This window comes from Pituophis catenifer, unplaced genomic scaffold, assembly GCF_029215685.1.
Source record: "Pituophis catenifer annectens isolate HBS135680 unplaced genomic scaffold, rPitCat1.0.hap2 SCAF_1, whole genome shotgun sequence".
In the NCBI taxonomy this organism is placed as follows: Eukaryota; Metazoa; Chordata; class Lepidosauria; order Squamata; family Colubridae; genus Pituophis; species Pituophis catenifer.
The window spans coordinates 150,477,493-150,495,157 of NW_027256881.1; positions in this window are offsets into that span (position 1 = coordinate 150,477,493).

Here is a 17,665-nt window from a genome sequence, read left to right on the forward strand (position 1 = left end):
TTCCTTCCTTCCTTGACTTTATAAAGCTGCCCATCTCATTTGAATATAACTCTGAGTGACATACATAATTAAAACAAAAACTACACATTCCACATAATTTATCCATAAAACAAATTGAAAATATATTTTGTTAAAAAAAACAATAACAATAAAAACATAGAGAAGAATGCAGTCTAAATGCACACCAGCCATTTAACAGGGATAATATGATTTCGATAAAGGAGCATATTTGTAGTTCAGGGTTGAAATGAGTGGTCTTTAGTGTACTCTGAGCTTGGTTTTTTTCTTGCAGATGTGTAATGAAACATCTGCAAGAAAACAAGCTCAGAGAGCACCAAGGATCCCCTCATAGTATGATTTCTTTTCTCTCTGGCCAACAAAATATTGGGGGACAGTCCTGAGTCATGATAGTTTATTCTCTCTTCTGTACAGTATTGCAGGATGTCATCTCCAATACTTCCTTGCATTCTGCTCTTTAGTCAACTATTTGTCCTAGGCTCCTTAACTTTTGGTTGGTTTTTTTTGGGGGGGGGGTGTTTCACACACACACATTAATTGACAAATAAACCATATTTATAGCTGAGCAACCAAGATCATAAGTCCAAGGTTCCAGTACTTCTGGATAGGCTACAGAAACCGAGAAAAACGGAACAGTTTCATAAACTGTGATTAAATTAACTATGTTTTAGCATGCCATGTGACTTAGATTTCACCATCTTATTTTATTCACTTGTAATCTAGATGTCAAGACAAAATCTTTCAGAGGCGATGTACGATATGAGTAAAGATCAACAACAAAATAATAATATTAAATCAGAGATACCACAGATAATGTACTGTACTCTCTCTCTCTCTCTCTCTCTCTATCTCTATCTCTATCTCTATATCTATATCTACCAAATTTATATTTTGCTGATAAAGAAATAAAGGGAGACTAGTATAGATCTATTTCAAACTATTTAGCTCTCATCAGCTAGCCATACCCTTACTCAGATTCAAACTTGGGCTTCCTGCATGTTAGGCAGTTGAATTAACCTCTGAGCCACAAGTTCTCCTCCCTTCATCAGCTTGAGCCAAGGGAAAGATTAAGTGTTTTTCTATCGAGACACCTGGTCTTCCCCAATATGTGGGAGGGGACATTCTGCTCCCTTTCGCTTTTCAGCTCCAATCCAGGAGCCCTCAAGCAGCGCACATTCATGACAAACCATTTTATATTTATATGCAAAAATTATATAGAAAAAATTATATTTTGCTGATAAAGAAATAAAGGGAGACTAGTATAGATCTATTCCAAGCTGTTTAGCTCTCATCAGCTAGCCATACCCTTACTTGGATTTGAATTTATATAATATATATCAGATCAACAGTCTCAGGAAAACCTTTAAAAGGTTTCATCTACCTTATATAAGCCTAAACCCTTCATGGCCTAGGCCCGGGATATTTGTCAGACCCCCTGCAGCCAGCGATAATTCCCAATCGCCCGGTGCGTTCCCACAGACGGCCTCCTCAGGGTGCCGTCGGCCAGATAGTGTCGGCTGGCGACCCCCAGGGGGAGAGCTTTCTCTGTGGTCGCACCCACCCTCTGGAACCAACTTCCTTTGGAGCTCCAGATGGCCCCTGACCTTCACTCGTTCCGCCGCGATTTGGAAGACCTGGTTGTTCCGCAGCCTGGACTGATGGGGGGGTTTCTTAATGAATTTTAAATTGTTTTAAATTGGAATTTTAATTTTATATTGTCTTTTAATGAGGAACTATGCATCTTTACCATTGTGAGCCGTCCTGAGTCCTTGGAGATAGGGCGGCATATAAATTGCATTATAAATAAATAAATAAATAAATAAATAAATAAATAAATAAATAAATAAATATAAGGTACAACTTTACACTGAATACTTACATATATGGAGAATATTTCCCACTAAATTCAAACTGCAGCAGATTTATTTCTTCTTGAATGATGTTTTTAGTCTCACTCTCCGATATAGGTTTCATAGGAGAAGTCTACCTCTTGTACTTTTGATTTGCAAACTCCTTTGTTGGAGATAAGAAAGTGACAATCATCACTTAAGCTCTTTACAGTTAATGTTATTTTTTTCCCCCTATTCAATAAATGTATGAGTTTAGGTCCTCATTAATCTGTATGTAACATCCACTTTGTGCCCAAGCGGCTGGACATATGTGATAATGAATATTATGTTGTCTCTTGACATTGTCCAAAATGAATTAAAAACAAATCTGCACCTGAAGTTCTGGCATTCTGAAGAAAAGGGAATGTTGGAAAGAATACTGAAGCCGAGATAGTCAGTCAATCCTTTGTTACAGTCAATGACCATTTCAAAATAACCAGGATAGCAAGAATAGAAATGGAGACAAAATTCTTTTAACATCTTAATATTAGCCAACATCTCCCAGAATAATGCATGATCTGAAATGTATTCAACATATTCTGAATTTTGTGGCCCATGTTCTATTTTTTTTTTTTAAATCCATTACACATGTAAAGGCATTACCAAAAAAAAGGAACGTAAAATGTTAAGGAAGATTTTCCCCCCACCCTAAAAAAAGGTGTTCATATAGAAGGAGCAGAATGCATTGTTGGGAGGGGAAAGTATGTATTTTTCTCTTGGAAAGAAATCTGAAGGGGATTCCTATGCCCATATAAAGGGTGGGGATAGAGGTTAGAAATGATGAAAGTGGAAATCATGATGTTGCCATTTCCTTAGATTTACAAGGTTGGAAATATGGTTTCAATCAAAAAGCCATTTGTCTTGCTGATATTGGAAGGAAAGCAGAAATCATCTATCACAGATTAACAGGACATTATTTTCCCCCTGTTCTGTATTCAGTTGCCAGCATAATCTGAAAGGCTTTGCAAGACATATCCTTGTATAACGTTAAGATAGATGGCAGTGATCTACAATTCATTTTTGACACAATAGTTACTCCAGCAATAGATCCTACATAAAACGCACAAACCTGGTGTGGGAAGGCCCCCTTCCCTCCTAGAAGAATGAAATATTTTGAGGAACATTTTTTTAAAAGGCAGAATATTATATTACCCTAAATGAGAAATGGAGAAACATGTTTTTTTTTAGCAGCAAGGAGCAGACTCAGTCTTTCTTAATAGCCCCCAGCAGATATTTTGTTCCCATTAAGAAAGATTGGGCCAGCCTATCTACAAAACAAAAGACCTTCAGCTCCAGGGTGATGGGATTAAGAAGAACAGGACATGACCCTTCAGGACATAATAGGATTTACCCACTACCATTTAGCAGAAGACACAGAGCTCACTACATTGCACAATCTCCTAAAGAAATTTCAGACATTGCACAATCTCCCTAGCAGCATCTTTGAAACTTATAAAAACCCATGTACTCATCAAACCAATTGTTCAGCTGACCCAGGACTGCTGTTGGTTCTGTTCATCATTAAACTTTCTTACCAATCAGCCTCCATGTTGTTTCCAGTGTCTTTCTCCCAGCTTGGAACTGAACCAGATGGATATTTCTTCCCACACTGGGATGCTTGCTGCAAGTAGTAGTGTGCCTGCAGTAGAAAGACCTTCCAATTTCATTGCAGGACTAAGAAATGAAACTCTCAAGTAGGCTCAAATACAATCCTTAGGAAAGTTAATATGTTAATGAGAAAATCCACAGTTCACAAAGAATTTCATGCAATATATATATATATAGTGAAATCCATTCTTCGAAGAATGGCATACTCCTTGAAATACTCTCATGAAAAATCCAATTCCTGTTTTTATGGGTTTATAATAGTATCTAAAAGCATTCTGTAACTGTCAGTCCTTTGAGGTAGACTAGCTAGGAAACAGATAATATAAAAATTACTATAATTCTCCTTTAGGATATAATAACAGAATCTTGAAAGCCTGACATTTCCTCTCTCCCTATACAAAGAGAATAAAGGTAGGGAGTTCTTTAATTTCTTCCTCACCTTCTCTTCTATTTCTGGGTTGATTTTTTTAAAAAATCACATTCCTTCTTCAAGGCTATCTTCATACCAGGGGTGAAATCCAGCAGGTTCTGACAGGTTCTGGAGAACTGGTAGCAGACATTTTGAGCAGTTTGGAGAACCGGCAAATACCACCGTGTGGGAGGGAATGGGGATTTTGCATTATCCTTCCCCTGGAGTGGGTAAGGAATGGGGATTTTGCTGTATCCCCTGCTATGCCCACCAAGCCACACCACACCCACCAAGCCACGCCCACAGAACTGGTAGTAAAAAAAATGTGGATTTCACCACTGCTCCATACTCCTCTAGTAATGTTGCCTGAAGCATTAATGATATCATACACAGGTAAGAAAAATGTGGTAAAATTTCTTATAAGATTATTTTTTTTAGATGAATTCATAAAATGTTGTTTCTCTCAACAGTCCTAAAAAATAAAGGCCACAATTTCTTTTCCTTTTTGATGACAATCACCATCTCTCTCTCTCTCTCTCTCTCTCTCTCTCTCTCTCTCTCTCTCTCTCTCTCTCACACACACACACACACACACACACACACACACACACACACAGAGCACCAGAAAACCTATAAGCATGGGGTACTGTGAGTGATGCAACAAATAATTTGAGATATATTGCCGTACATTGCTAAAATTATCTGGATAATTGTTAGATGGCACAACCTCCTTGAATGTAAGCAAAGGCAAAGAAAAAGGGTAATTAAAGTAGAAGGTCTCCAGGATAATTAAGTATACGTTTTCCCTAAACCCTGATATCTGTTATTCATTAATTGATGTCTTTATATTCTTTCCCCACTGCACAACCTATCCAATCTAAACACTCACAAATTTAATTTTAAAGGAGCAAAGATCAGAGTGTAATCTATATTCAGAAAGAAGGAGGCATACGTCAAGACAAGCTCCCACCAGAAATGATACAATGAATTGTTATATAGCACATTCAAAGCAGTTGAAAAAGAAAGTCTAATGAGATGCATTTTACTACACAGTCCAAACTAATTAATTAAAAATAATAATAACTAGTTAGTATTATGGTTTATGGTAGTAGAATTTCCAAGCATTCGTTAAGAAATCTGACAGCATATATAAAAATTCATAGATGAAGATTTATTGTATACATTTTCTTATCTTACTCACAGTATTTTATGATAGGGTATGGACATTGCATTCCATGTGTAATCCATTAAGTGAGAAAAAATAAAACAAGTGGACCTCTACCCTTTTTTCCTTTAACTGGTAAAGTTAGGAGCTGTTTCTAGAAGCAGTCTGAACGTATCAAGAAAAGTCTTTGAACCTAATAAATGAAATCTAACAACTCTTCTAGTTAATTTATTTACTATCTTAACTATTTAGTAAAGATGCATATTCTATTGCTATGCAGTACTTCTTCATGGGATGGGGATGAGGGGAAGCCTAGCCATTAGTTATGCTAAGTGAATGGATATTATACATACAACACTGCTCAACACCAAACCTGTATGTAAACACAGTTTGGGCCCATCATAAGTTACTAATGCTGGAAAAGTGGGACAAAACAGAAGATGTGTGACTGGTGGCAAGCAAGATGGCAACAATCAGTTTGTTGCCATCAGATTGTGAAGACCTGAAGGCCAGATTGTAGACAAACCTATGTGATCACTAAGAGCTGACACCAATTTGATGACCTATAATCAATCAGTAATCAGTCAAAACATTTCTCTATTTCTGTGAAGTAAACCTTTGTTTAAAACTGAAACTTTCTATAGTTATATCTAATAGCTGTTATAAATTAGACTGTTATAAATCTCCATAGCCAAGTAATGTATTTGATTTTGTTCTTTCTTCAACTTCAGATAAGACTATTACTTAATGACAAAGTTTTATTTATGAATTGATGAAGCTGTGGGGTTTTTCTTAATTATTTCCTAATTTGAAAGTTTTTATTGTTACCAAAGAATTGCAGTTGAAAATAACTCAGTACATTTTCTGTTACCTGTTAAGGTAAAACAATATGTAGCATCATCAGAACTACTAATAGAAAAACCCATCTCTCAAAAGTTCTACATTGAGGATGCCTTAGATCAAGCAGAATAACATGGGAATGCAAGCCGGTCACTGGCAAGCAAACAAAAAAAAAACTGCAATAGCAGATAGCTGTGCAGCGAGTAAGCCAGCAGTAGCAGTGGGTGCCGATTGGTGAGCAGGCAAGTGGTGAGTAGGCCCAGACAAGTGAGCAGCAGAGACTTTCTCATGAGGTTGTGAGAGCCCTCTGAGACTGGTTAAGTAGAGAACCCCACATCCAAATGAAAGTATCCTGGGGAACCCCAAGAAGACAAGAGGGACTGTGTCTTCCAGGGGTGAAATGCTCCCGGTTCGGACTGGTTCGGCTGAACTGGTAGCGATGGCGGCTGGTGGTTCGGAGAACCGATAGCAATAGTGGCACGAGGCTCTGCCCACCCACCCGGTCATCATTACTTCCTGATTTTAACCTGGTTTTAACCAGGAAGTAACCTGTTTTTTACCCTCTGCGCATGCACAGAAGGGTTTGTGCATGTGCAGATGGTCCGCGTGCACACGCTGCGTGCACTTCCAAACCGGTTGGGAAGGTAAGTAGATTTCACCCCTGGTGTCTTCCCAAGGGTGAGAGGCGAGAGGGGTGTCATTCCTGGACGGTGTGACTGTGTTGTGAGTTTTGTGATTGTTGGATGTGTGTGTGGAGTGACTGTGTTTGACTGGGTTCTACTTCTTGAGTGAATGTTGGGAATTTGGGAAAAATGGGTTGGGCCTCTCTGGCCAGTTAGTGAGAGAGGCCAGTTTAAGGTGGTACAGGGTTAGCAGCTTAGGACTTCCTGATGGTGCTGGAAGAAGGAGTTAAAGCACTGTGGGCTTGCTGCTATCCTTGGGGTTGGTAGAAGGGTGGCTAAGTGATACAAAAGGATGGAAGGGTCCCTAGTCAGGGGACCCAGGAGGCCAGAGTTGGGGAGGATGCATATTGGTGGGTTTAGGCCAGGTCAGTATATTCAGGTGGTGATGGGCATGGGACATTTCAATGGGAGATAGAGAGCAGACCATTTCTGGGGAAACACCCAAGTGTTTAATACCACTGTTGTGTTCCTGCTCCTAGCTCTATGCTCCCTGCTGGGTAGGAACCTCCCTGCCTAAGATGCTGAAGGCCATTTCAAGGTTGGCCATGGAGTTCCCCAGGCTCATAGACTTGGATTACCTCTGGTGGGAGCAGAATGGGAATAATGTGCCCATCCTGGCTCTTCTTGACTTCTCAGCAGCTTTCAATATCATCAATCATGGTATATTTGGGGGATGGTTCCAGGAGCTGGGAATGGTAGCACAGTCTTATGCTGGTTCATCTTCCTCTAGGACTGGTGCAATTGGCATTGATTGGGAGATGCCACAATGCTTGGTTCTCTCTCCAATTCTTTTTAATATCTACATGAAGCCACTGAGTAGAATCATCCATCACTACGGAATGAGGTATCATCAGTATGCACATGATAACCAGGGGTATATCTCCATCCTGGGTGAAGTAAGGGATGCTATGGATGTCCTCTTTCAGTGCTTCGAGGCTGTGAAGGACTAGATGGGGGGCAACAAGCTTCAACTGAACTATGTTAAAATGGAGTGGCTGTGGGCAGGAAGCTCATCTGCATCTGGGGATTTACCATATTTGGTCCTGGATGGGGTGGTGCATAATCTGGGTGTCCTCCCAGACTCACAACTCCTGCTTGAGGAGCAGGTGGCAGATGTTGCCAGGAGGGCTTTTGCTCAACTTTGGGTTGTGTGCCAGTTAAGCCCCTTCCTGGCTTGAGAAGCCCTCCTTTCAGTCATTCATGCTGTAATCATCTCTCGAATGACACTATCTTTGAAGAGAGCTTTCTGGAAGCAGAAACTGGTGCAGAATACAGTGGCACAAGCAGTCTTGGTTGCCACTAGGATGGTGCATGTAACACCTCTGCTAAGTAACTGGCACTGGGTGCTAGTTTGCTTCTGGGTCCTATTCAAGCTTTGGATTATTACTTTTAAAGCCTTCATGGCATAGGACTAGGTTGCTTAAGGAAGTGACTCATTACACTGACCCATCCCACCCGATTGGGGAGGGAGGGCATGCTGTAGATTCCATTAGTTAAAAGTTTTCAAGTGGTAGGATCTAGGAAGGCCTTCTCTGCTGTTGCCTCTTTCCTTTGGAACATGTTACCTCCAGAGATGAAATAAGTCCCCACTCTTCTAATGAACAGGTCACTGTTAGCGTCACCTTAAGTAACAAATTCTAAGATCTCTGTTTACCTAGACTTTCTGAGTGCAACTTATGAGAATTTACTAGCTTTCCCCTTAGATATTTATTATTATTTAATATTCCACCTTTATAAAATCAATAAAACAACTCTAAGTGGTGAACATATCTAATACTCCTTCCTTTTCCTGTTTCCCCCACAAACTCAATCCTGTGAGGTGGGTTGGGCTGTGGGAGAATGACTGGCCCCAAGTCTGTCTCTGAATAGAGTTTTATTCGTTTGGAGCCAATCAGGGCCGGATTTAGATGAAAAGAGGCCCTAGGCTATTCCACTTATGAGGCCCTTTCACCAGTGGTGGGATTCAATTTTTTTAACAACAGGTTCTGTGGGCGTGGCTTAGTTGGGGGTGTGGCTTGGCAATCATGTGACTGTAGGCGTGGGTAGCTCGTCATGTGACCGGGTGGGCGTGGCTATGTGCATAGGGACTACTCAGAGGGCTGAAAAAAGTCATTTCTGACTGGGCCTCGCACTTTTGACTGGTCCTCACACTTATGACCATCCTCACATTTATGCCCGTGCAGCTTTCTTAACAACCATGTCACTCATTTCACAACTGCTTCTCTTCACCATGGTGACAAGATAGGGCAAAAACGTAAAATGTGAGGACAGTCGTAAGTTCGAGGACTGGTCAAAAGAGCGAGGACCAGTCAAAAATAACTTTTTCAGCCCTCTGAGTAGTCCATATGCACAAAAGGACTACCCAGAGGGCTGAAAAAAGTGATTTCTGACAGGTCCTCGCACTTTTGACCAGTCTTCGCACTTATGACTGGTCATCATTTATGCCCATTGTAGCATTCTTAACTACCATGTCACTCATTTCACAACTACTTCTCTTCACCATGGTGACAAGATAGGGCAAAAACGTAAAATGTGAGGACAGTCGTAAGTTCGAGGACTGGTCAAAAGAGCGAGGACCAGTCAAAAATAACTTTTTCAGCCCTCTGAGTAGTCCATATGCACAAAAGGACTACCCAGAGGGCTGAAAAAAGTGATTTCTGACAGGTCCTCGCACTTTTGACCAGTCTTCGCACTTATGACTGGTCATCATTTATGCCCATTGTAGCATTCTTAACTACCATGTCACTCATTTCACAACTACTTCTCTTCACCATGGTGACAAGATAGGGCAAAAACGTAAAATGTGAGGACAGTCGTAAGTTCGAGGACTGGTCAAAAGTGCGAGAACCAGTAAAAAATAACTTTTTCAGCCCTCTGAGTAGTCCATATGCATAAAAGGATACAGCAATAGAGAGGGATGAAGGAAGGGAAGGGAAATTAGAGTAGGAGTGAGGGTAAGAGAGGGAGGAAGAGAGGAGGAGAAGGAGAAAGGAAGAGGAAGTAGGGAGGAGAAGAAGAGGGGGAGGAAGAGAAAGTAAGAAGGAAAGAAAAGAGAGAGGTGGTAGGTTTGAGGAGAAAGATTGCTGTACAATAAAAAAGATGAAAGGGAAGAAAGCCAACCCCAAACAAATATAAAGATATTAAGATAAAGAATGAATTGTTAAACTTTAAAGAATAAAAGAGAACAAATATGAATAAATAGCAATAATTAGAAACACACATACAAACATACAATGTATTTTCTTTGAACAGAGTATTTGGCCGGTTCACAAATTTAAACAGTGTTTAGTCATTTCAGTTAAATTTACAATTTCTATATTTCCTTTTTGCCATATTTATTCCTCATCTATTTTTGTAAAAAACCAATATTACCCTTCATCCTCATCTCTAATCTTAATCAAATTCAATTTTTCCCTTCTATTCTATATTATACCCCTTCCCATTGTCATCTATTTTTATATCCATCCTCACATTGGTTAATTATGTAATATTACAGTTGTTTAATATAAATTCAACATTTTAATATAAATCAATTAGTTATATAACTACCTTTTTTGTATATTAATATGAACATGAATATTCCAATTATTTCCATGCAATCCAATTTCTTACAAATCAATTAATTATATTTACCAATAATAATAAACCAAATAATTTCCCCCATATATTCCTCCAAACCACAACTTAACCATTTCTGCTTTCAGAAATATACAATTAATAGTATCTCAATTATTACCATTCCCTAGTTAAATAGAGCTTTTTTTCTTTTGTGTTTTAAAATCCTGAACTCTCCTCTTTTCCCCTAAATTTCCCATTGTTTGCACCTACCTTTTTTGGTGAGGAAAAAGAAAAGAATTCTGCCTGCCTAATTTTCCAACCTTGCAGCAACAGCAAAGCAGTTTCAGTTTCGTTTCTCAGCATAGGTAGGGGGAAAAAAATCAGCACTCTTTGCAAGGAAGCAGAAGAGCCCTGAGCAAAACAGCTGAGACAAATCAGCTGAGAGCCGGGAGGCCAATTAGCCTATGCTGAAGCTCCGGGGGCCAATAAAATTACAAAAAAACCACCGAATCCTTTGTTAAATTGCTGGCTCCCCCGCCCCTCGCCCACCACTATTGATTGGCAATAAATAGTGGTGCGGAGGGGCGGGGCAAGCCAGCAATTTAACAAAGGGTTCGGCTGCACCACTGGCTCTAGGGCAGCCCTTTGAAGCCCCGCGGCAAGAATTTGAAGTTTTTTTTTCCTCTAGCCATGGGAGGCAGCAATAGATGGGGAGTGGGCGGGGTAAGTGAACGGCCGGCGATCCAACAGAGCAGAGAGTGAGGGTGAGTGAGTGAAGGCGTGGAAGCTGCTTTCTCCATCCTGCTCTCTTGCGTCTGGAGCCCACGTGGATCCCAGGCAGCGGAACTCAGGCTAGGGAAGGGGTGGGCAATTGTGGCTCTTTTACAACCTGTGGCCTTCAACTCCCCGAATTCCTGAGACAGCCAAGCTGCATTAGGAATTCTGGAAGTTGAAGTCCACAGGTTGTAAAAGAGCCACAATTGCCTACCCCTGGCTACGGTAGGCTGGCGCCTCACGGGTGGGAGGTGAGGGGCGGGCGAGCCAGCAATTTAACAAAGGGCTCGGCCGAACCCCCTAGAACCCCCAGAATCCCACCACTGTGTAGGCCCCTCTTGATCTTGAGGCCCTAGGCTGAAGCCTAGTTAGCCTATAGGAAAATCCGGCCTTGGAGCCAATAAATAAGCTCTCCTAACTATACTTCCATTGATGAAAACATTTTTATTTAGGAAAAATATGGCTGTTGAAAATGTGCAAAGAAAATGAAAGCAAGCAATTAAATTCTACTTGGAATTCCTGTTAAATAGCTGATGATTAGTCACCAAGAACATTTCATCCAGATCCAGAATAGTTACCTGAAATAGTTGTTTCATTCATCTCAATGACTTTGATAGGGGATATTCAATGGATAGATAAATGAATAGAAAGGGGATATTCAAGTCACAAAATAGTACAGAAGAAGATGTATACAAAGGGCTAATCCGCATAAAGTCTCAAAGAAATGTGATCTGCTGTTGCCCTCTGCTGGAAACCTCACAATAGTTTCAAATAACCCACAAGCAGATCTTTGTGTAGCTTCTATAAACATATTGCAAATAAAGCAGCTTATTTCCAGTTGCTTGGTTATTAATCACAAGTGGGCATTCTACACGCAATGAACTGCAGTCATAGTATTAAAACAAATTAATTAAATTGCATTAACCACTTGCCAAATGATTAATTTTTCTGCTTTAGTCCAATGTCAAAATCATATGAATCAAAATATCATATTTTCCCATCTAATGGAGAGAGGGAGCTGACAACAATGAGGGGATCAACAAACTTCATATTTTAATCCTAAAGCATCCTGGAAAAATATTTGCAATTCTTGTTATGCAGCCTCTCTAGCAACATTTGTATAGTTTACAGGTAGTCCTCAACTTACAACCGGTTACATAGCAACTCTTCAAAGATAGAGAGCCCCTATTCCCTAAATCTACCCTGTTTCCCCAAAAATAAGACCCAACCGGAAAATAAGCCCTAGCATGATTTTTCAGGAAGTTCGTAATATAAACCCTATCCCAAAAATAAGCCCCAGTTAAGATTGTCAGCCAGATGGACGCATTTAGTACCGTATTTCCCTGAAAATAAGACCTAATCAGAAAATAAGCCCTAATGCATCTTTTAAAATTAATATAAGACTCGGTCTTATTTTCAGGAAAACATGGGTACTTACTATGCAGTCCCAAAATTATAACTGCTGCATCATCCCCATGGATGTTTGCCCTTACAACTGGCTGCAGAGGTGCTGCAACACCCACCCACCCCCTGCCTATCCCCCCCATCCCTCCCCCTCAGTCGCTACAGGATTTGGAGCTTGCTTCCCACCTCACCATGCCCCACCCCCTCCTCGTCACTCCAGGTCACCCATAGTGCACTTACCCTTTGAAGATATCTAGAGATCCAAAGCTCATCTTAGGGAACCAAAGCTGTGTAGCATTATTCTGGAAGTGGTTGCCATTTTCTAAGTGGCGTCATTGAATTGTGGCTGCTCAGAGAAATGATGGCCACTTCCAGGTTCCCACCACACAGCCCAACAACAAAGTAGTATGCTTTGCTTCCCTAATCCAAGCTCTGGAGCTTAGAAAATATTTGAAAGGTGTGTAATGGGTGATGCAGGGTGAGGAGCAGGGTGTGGAGCGGGAAGCAGGCCCAAGACATGAAGGGACTCAGGAGGTGGGGAGTTAAGTACAGAATGCTCCACTTAACAACCCATGTATTCCTTGGAAAGATCATCTATGAGAGGATTGCATGTGAGGTGATCACTTGGGTAATGTTTGATTTGTGGTTCCAATATATACCAGCCAATGCTGTCCACTGCACACTGTTTCCTTAAAGCATCTACTTGGTTTGTGTAAAAAGAACTCAATAAACTAAGTGAATAGAATAGAATAGAATAGAATAGGGTAGGGTAGGGTAGGGTAGGGTAGACTAGAGTAGAATAGAATAGAATAGAATAGAATAGAATAGAATAGAATAGAATAGAATAGAATAGAATAGAATAGAATAGCATAGCATAGCATAGCATAGCATAGAATAGAATAGAATAGAATAGAATAGAATAGAATAGAATAGAATAGAATAGAATAGAATAGAATTTTTTATTGGCCAAGTGTGATTGGACACACAAGGAATTTGTCTCCGGTATATATTGCATAATATCTACCCAAATATTCCATTTATAATGGAAGAAGAGAAAAGATGCCAGAAGTCTCTGATGAAAAAAAATCCCCTACAGATGGGAGGAAGCTCAAGTTTTAGCCTACAGGATGTTGGCTTGTGATGAAATGTTTAAAATAACATTCAGGGATTAGGGAACAATTTGAGCAGGCACCTGTTGCAGTTCTAATGCTCTACCACCAGGTGGAGAGTGGATATCTGTTAGTTCAGAATTAAAAACAGGCCACTTAATCTAACATACAGTATGAATTCAAGGATTTCAATGGGAATGACTTCTTTTTATTGTAAATCACCCAAATGAGTGGCACAAAGAATTGATTTGTTTTTATTATGCCTCTGTGTGTATAAGAAATTAGCATTTTCTGCTCCATTATTACAGTTTGGAGGAAAGATACCATAGTGCTCCTTACTCTAAAATTAACAACTGTTCAAAGAAAATATTCGTTAAACTTTAAAAATATATCTGTTTGTTTGTAAACAAGGCATAGAATGTTTTTGCTGCAAGAATACAGCTCATTTTGTACAGAGTATGTTTTGTGCCATATGCACATTCAATTTAAATGAAAAGGAGTTACAACAATAAAGTTTGAAGAAATTTTTTTTTTCAATATTCAGAGCTATTGGAAAGGGAAAGGAAAATCAAATGCCATGTACACATGGAATTACTGAATGACCAGCTCAACAGTATGAATAAAAGGGAAAGAGCTTATTAATATTGACTGATTAAAAGGTCAGAGGGTGTACAATGTCATTGGATGACCTGTTTGAAGGCAATATAAATCCAGAAAGGTTGACAGCCAGTTTATCCTAGGCCTATGATAACAAACCTATGGCACATGTGCCAGAGATGGCATGCAGCACCCTCTCTGATGGCATGCAAGCTGTCACCCAAGTTCAGCTCCACCACGCATGTACACGTGCCTCCTGCTGGCCAGCTGGTCTTCGGGTCTCTGCCACGTATGCGTGGGGGGTGGGGGGAAGCATGCTTGGGGATGGGGTGCATGCACATTCGGGGGCACATGCACATGTGCGGGGCTGCAGGGCATGCACAGGGCCACGGGGCATGCATGGGGCTGCATGTACATTGCATTTGGGGGATTTGGGCGTATGCACACGCATTGGGCATTCGGTCCATTAAAGGGAGCCATCACTGTACTAGGCACTAGGCTAAACCTGGAGATTGTGAATTGTAATTCCACTTTAGTCATAAAAGCTGGCTGGGTGACTTTGGGCCAGACTCTCTCTCTCAACCAGGCATGTCAGGCTTGGATCAAATCCTGTCACATCCCATGAAGCAACACTTCATTGATTTGGAAAAACAAAGTGGACCCACTTGTCAATATATTTGGGCAAATTACATCTTTCACTTCAAAAATCCAATGAAGTCAGCTGCAGCTTATGAAAAATTATGCTTTTTAATAAAAATGTGTTAGTCAGAAAAGGAGCTGCAAGACACCTTCTGATTTTTTTTGCCCCCATCAGGTAATACATTTCTCCTCCTACAAAGCAAAGGATTCTATTGAAAGCTGGAATTTCCCAAATCAGGAATCAACAAGTACCTGCCATTTGGTGCTCAAAACAAAGCTTCTGATAAGCTGTGGGAAAGACCAATAAAAGAAATGTAAGTTTATATAAATATGTAAGAAATATTGGCAGAGCATATTCAACTATTTAAACATCACCTTAGTGCAATAAAGATTGTTATCTCCCCATCTTTTGCTGGCACTGCTCTTCTTTTGTTTTTAAATCAGCTTTACAGAATCTGCTGATCCATGAACTGGTCATTCTCTCATTTGGATGTAAGTACAGTGATGCATCACCTTTTCCCCCAGAAGAAATATAGCAATAAAGGCATATTCTTATTTGGATGGATGGATGGATGTCTGTTAAGAGATGAGGGCTATAATTTACATTGAAGCGCTAAATAAATACCTTCCAATCTGTAATATTACTACAATAGCCTTTTTTTTTCTTTTTAATTTTTATTGTTAAGTAGCCTATCAAGACAGGACACTATATGACATTGCAATTGTGAACTGATAACATACTTGTAATCTGATAAAATATGCATGTAACCTATATGTTCATAGCCACCTCTCTTCCCTCTTCATTAACCCTAATTTAAGTCCTAGGTTAGTATAGCCCGCTCCAGGCATCCTATGAAGTGAACTGCAGTTCACAAAAGATTATGCTTTTTAAGGTGGAAAAAGTAGCAGACTTCCTCTCTCTCTCTCTCTCTCTCTCTCTCTCTCTCTCTCTCTCTCTCTCTCTCTCTCTCTCTCTCTCTCCCTCCCTCCCTCCCCGCTATCAATAGACATACTGCTCCTCTTGTGATGTCCAGATAGACATCTTTATTGATTGCTTTTCAATTGCAAAGCTATTGGAGACTATAGCATCTCAGTGCATTTGGGTTTTATTCTATATATTTTGGAAATATCTCATTAAAAGCACCCAAAAAAAAATCACACCAGGGATTTCTGCGGTCAAAATTCATTGCAGCAGAAACAGATCTGCAAGATGCTCACAACACAGGTTGGGAACCAGAATGTACAGAACAAAGATATGAATATCTTTATAAAAAGTTATTTATAAAGTGGAAAGATTTGAAGTAGATCAGAATTGTCTGTGATAGCAGAGTCATCTCAATCTCCAACAATTTTTGGAATTTTTCCAGGAAATATATCTTCTGTTGTAAATTAGTAAATGAGAAAAGCAGAGTAAATTCGCACTTTTCCTCTAATTGCTTTAGTGCTAAAAAAAGGATGGAAATATTTATTTACTTCTATTTACATCCTATCTTTCTTTAGGAATTCAAGATAGTTGTTGGTAAGGATGACTTCTCTTCACAATAACCGTTCTGTAAGGTGGGCTAACCAGAGAAAGGGCAACTGGAAGCACATGAAACCATGGTTAACTTCATTATACTGAATAAACCAAAGCTGCAAACCATATATCAGGAATTGGCAACCTTTTTAGTCTAGAGCTGTAAATAAGTGTCAGCTCACAGGATGGCTGAACCCAAGATTCCTTCTACCCTATTTTTCTATGGGGTTAGAGAATTAAGGGAGATGTTAATAGTGAAATTGGGAGGATTTCAATTTTTTTTAAAAAAAAATGATTTCAGTGGCATACTAAGGGCAATTATACAACAAAATGCAACAGTAGGATAAGAAAGCATAAACTGAAGATTTTTAATGATCTGTCACCAACATCAACACCAACACTCCTGGCTGTCCCAGTTCTGATATACCGTGTTTCCCCAAAAATAAGACCCTGTCTTATATTTTTTGAACCCTGAAATAAGCGCTTGGCCTTAATTTTGAGAAGGTCTTATTATTTTGGGGCGTGTGGAGCAAGACAGGGCTCCTCTTGCCATTTTACCTGATTTCTAGCTCTGTCTCCCTAACTCCCTAACTCCCTAACTGGTTAGAGGAAATAGAATAGAATAACAGAGTTGGAAGGGACCTTGGAGGTCTTCTAGTCCAACCCCCTGCCCAGGCAGGAAATCCTACACCACTTCAGACAAATGGTTATCCAACATCTTCTTAAAAATTTCCAGTGTTGGAGCATTCATAACTTCTGCAGGCAAGTTGTTCCACTGATTAATTGTTCTAACTGTCAGGAAATTTCTCCTTAGTTCTAAGTGGCTTCTCTCCTTGATTAGTTTCCACCCATTGCTTCTTGTTCTACCCTCAGGTGCTTTGGAGAATAGCTTGACTCCCTCTTCTTTGGCTGCGCATGCGTTTAAATATTTTTGGGGAGGGCTTATTTTTGGGGAGGGCTTATTTTCAAGGGTGGCTTTTTTAGCGAATGCGCTCAAAAGCCCAATTGGGCTTATTATCCAGGGAGGTCTTATTTTGGGGGAAACAGGATATATGCATACAGCATCTGAGTTATGGTGGGTTATTTCATATTTTAAATAACAAACTACCACAAGTTTTAAGGTTGATAACTGATATCCTGATAATTAATATCCATGTTAAATCCATCTAAATTGTTAAAAATCATATTTATAACTGACTTCATCTGAACTATAACCGAAGTATTGCAATAAATACTAACCTTTCACAGTTCTTCAGCAATGTGATTTTCATCAGATTCAGTAGATTTCCCATCAGCGCTACTCTATATCTGTTACATCAATGGCAGCTTTGTGTCATCAACTGCCATTTTGTAAGATAGTCTCTCCTAGAATAAAATTACTGCTGGGCACTACTAGCTGTCCAAGAATGACTGAATATGGTTTAAGAAACTACTGCATGTTCAGAGTTCAATTTCT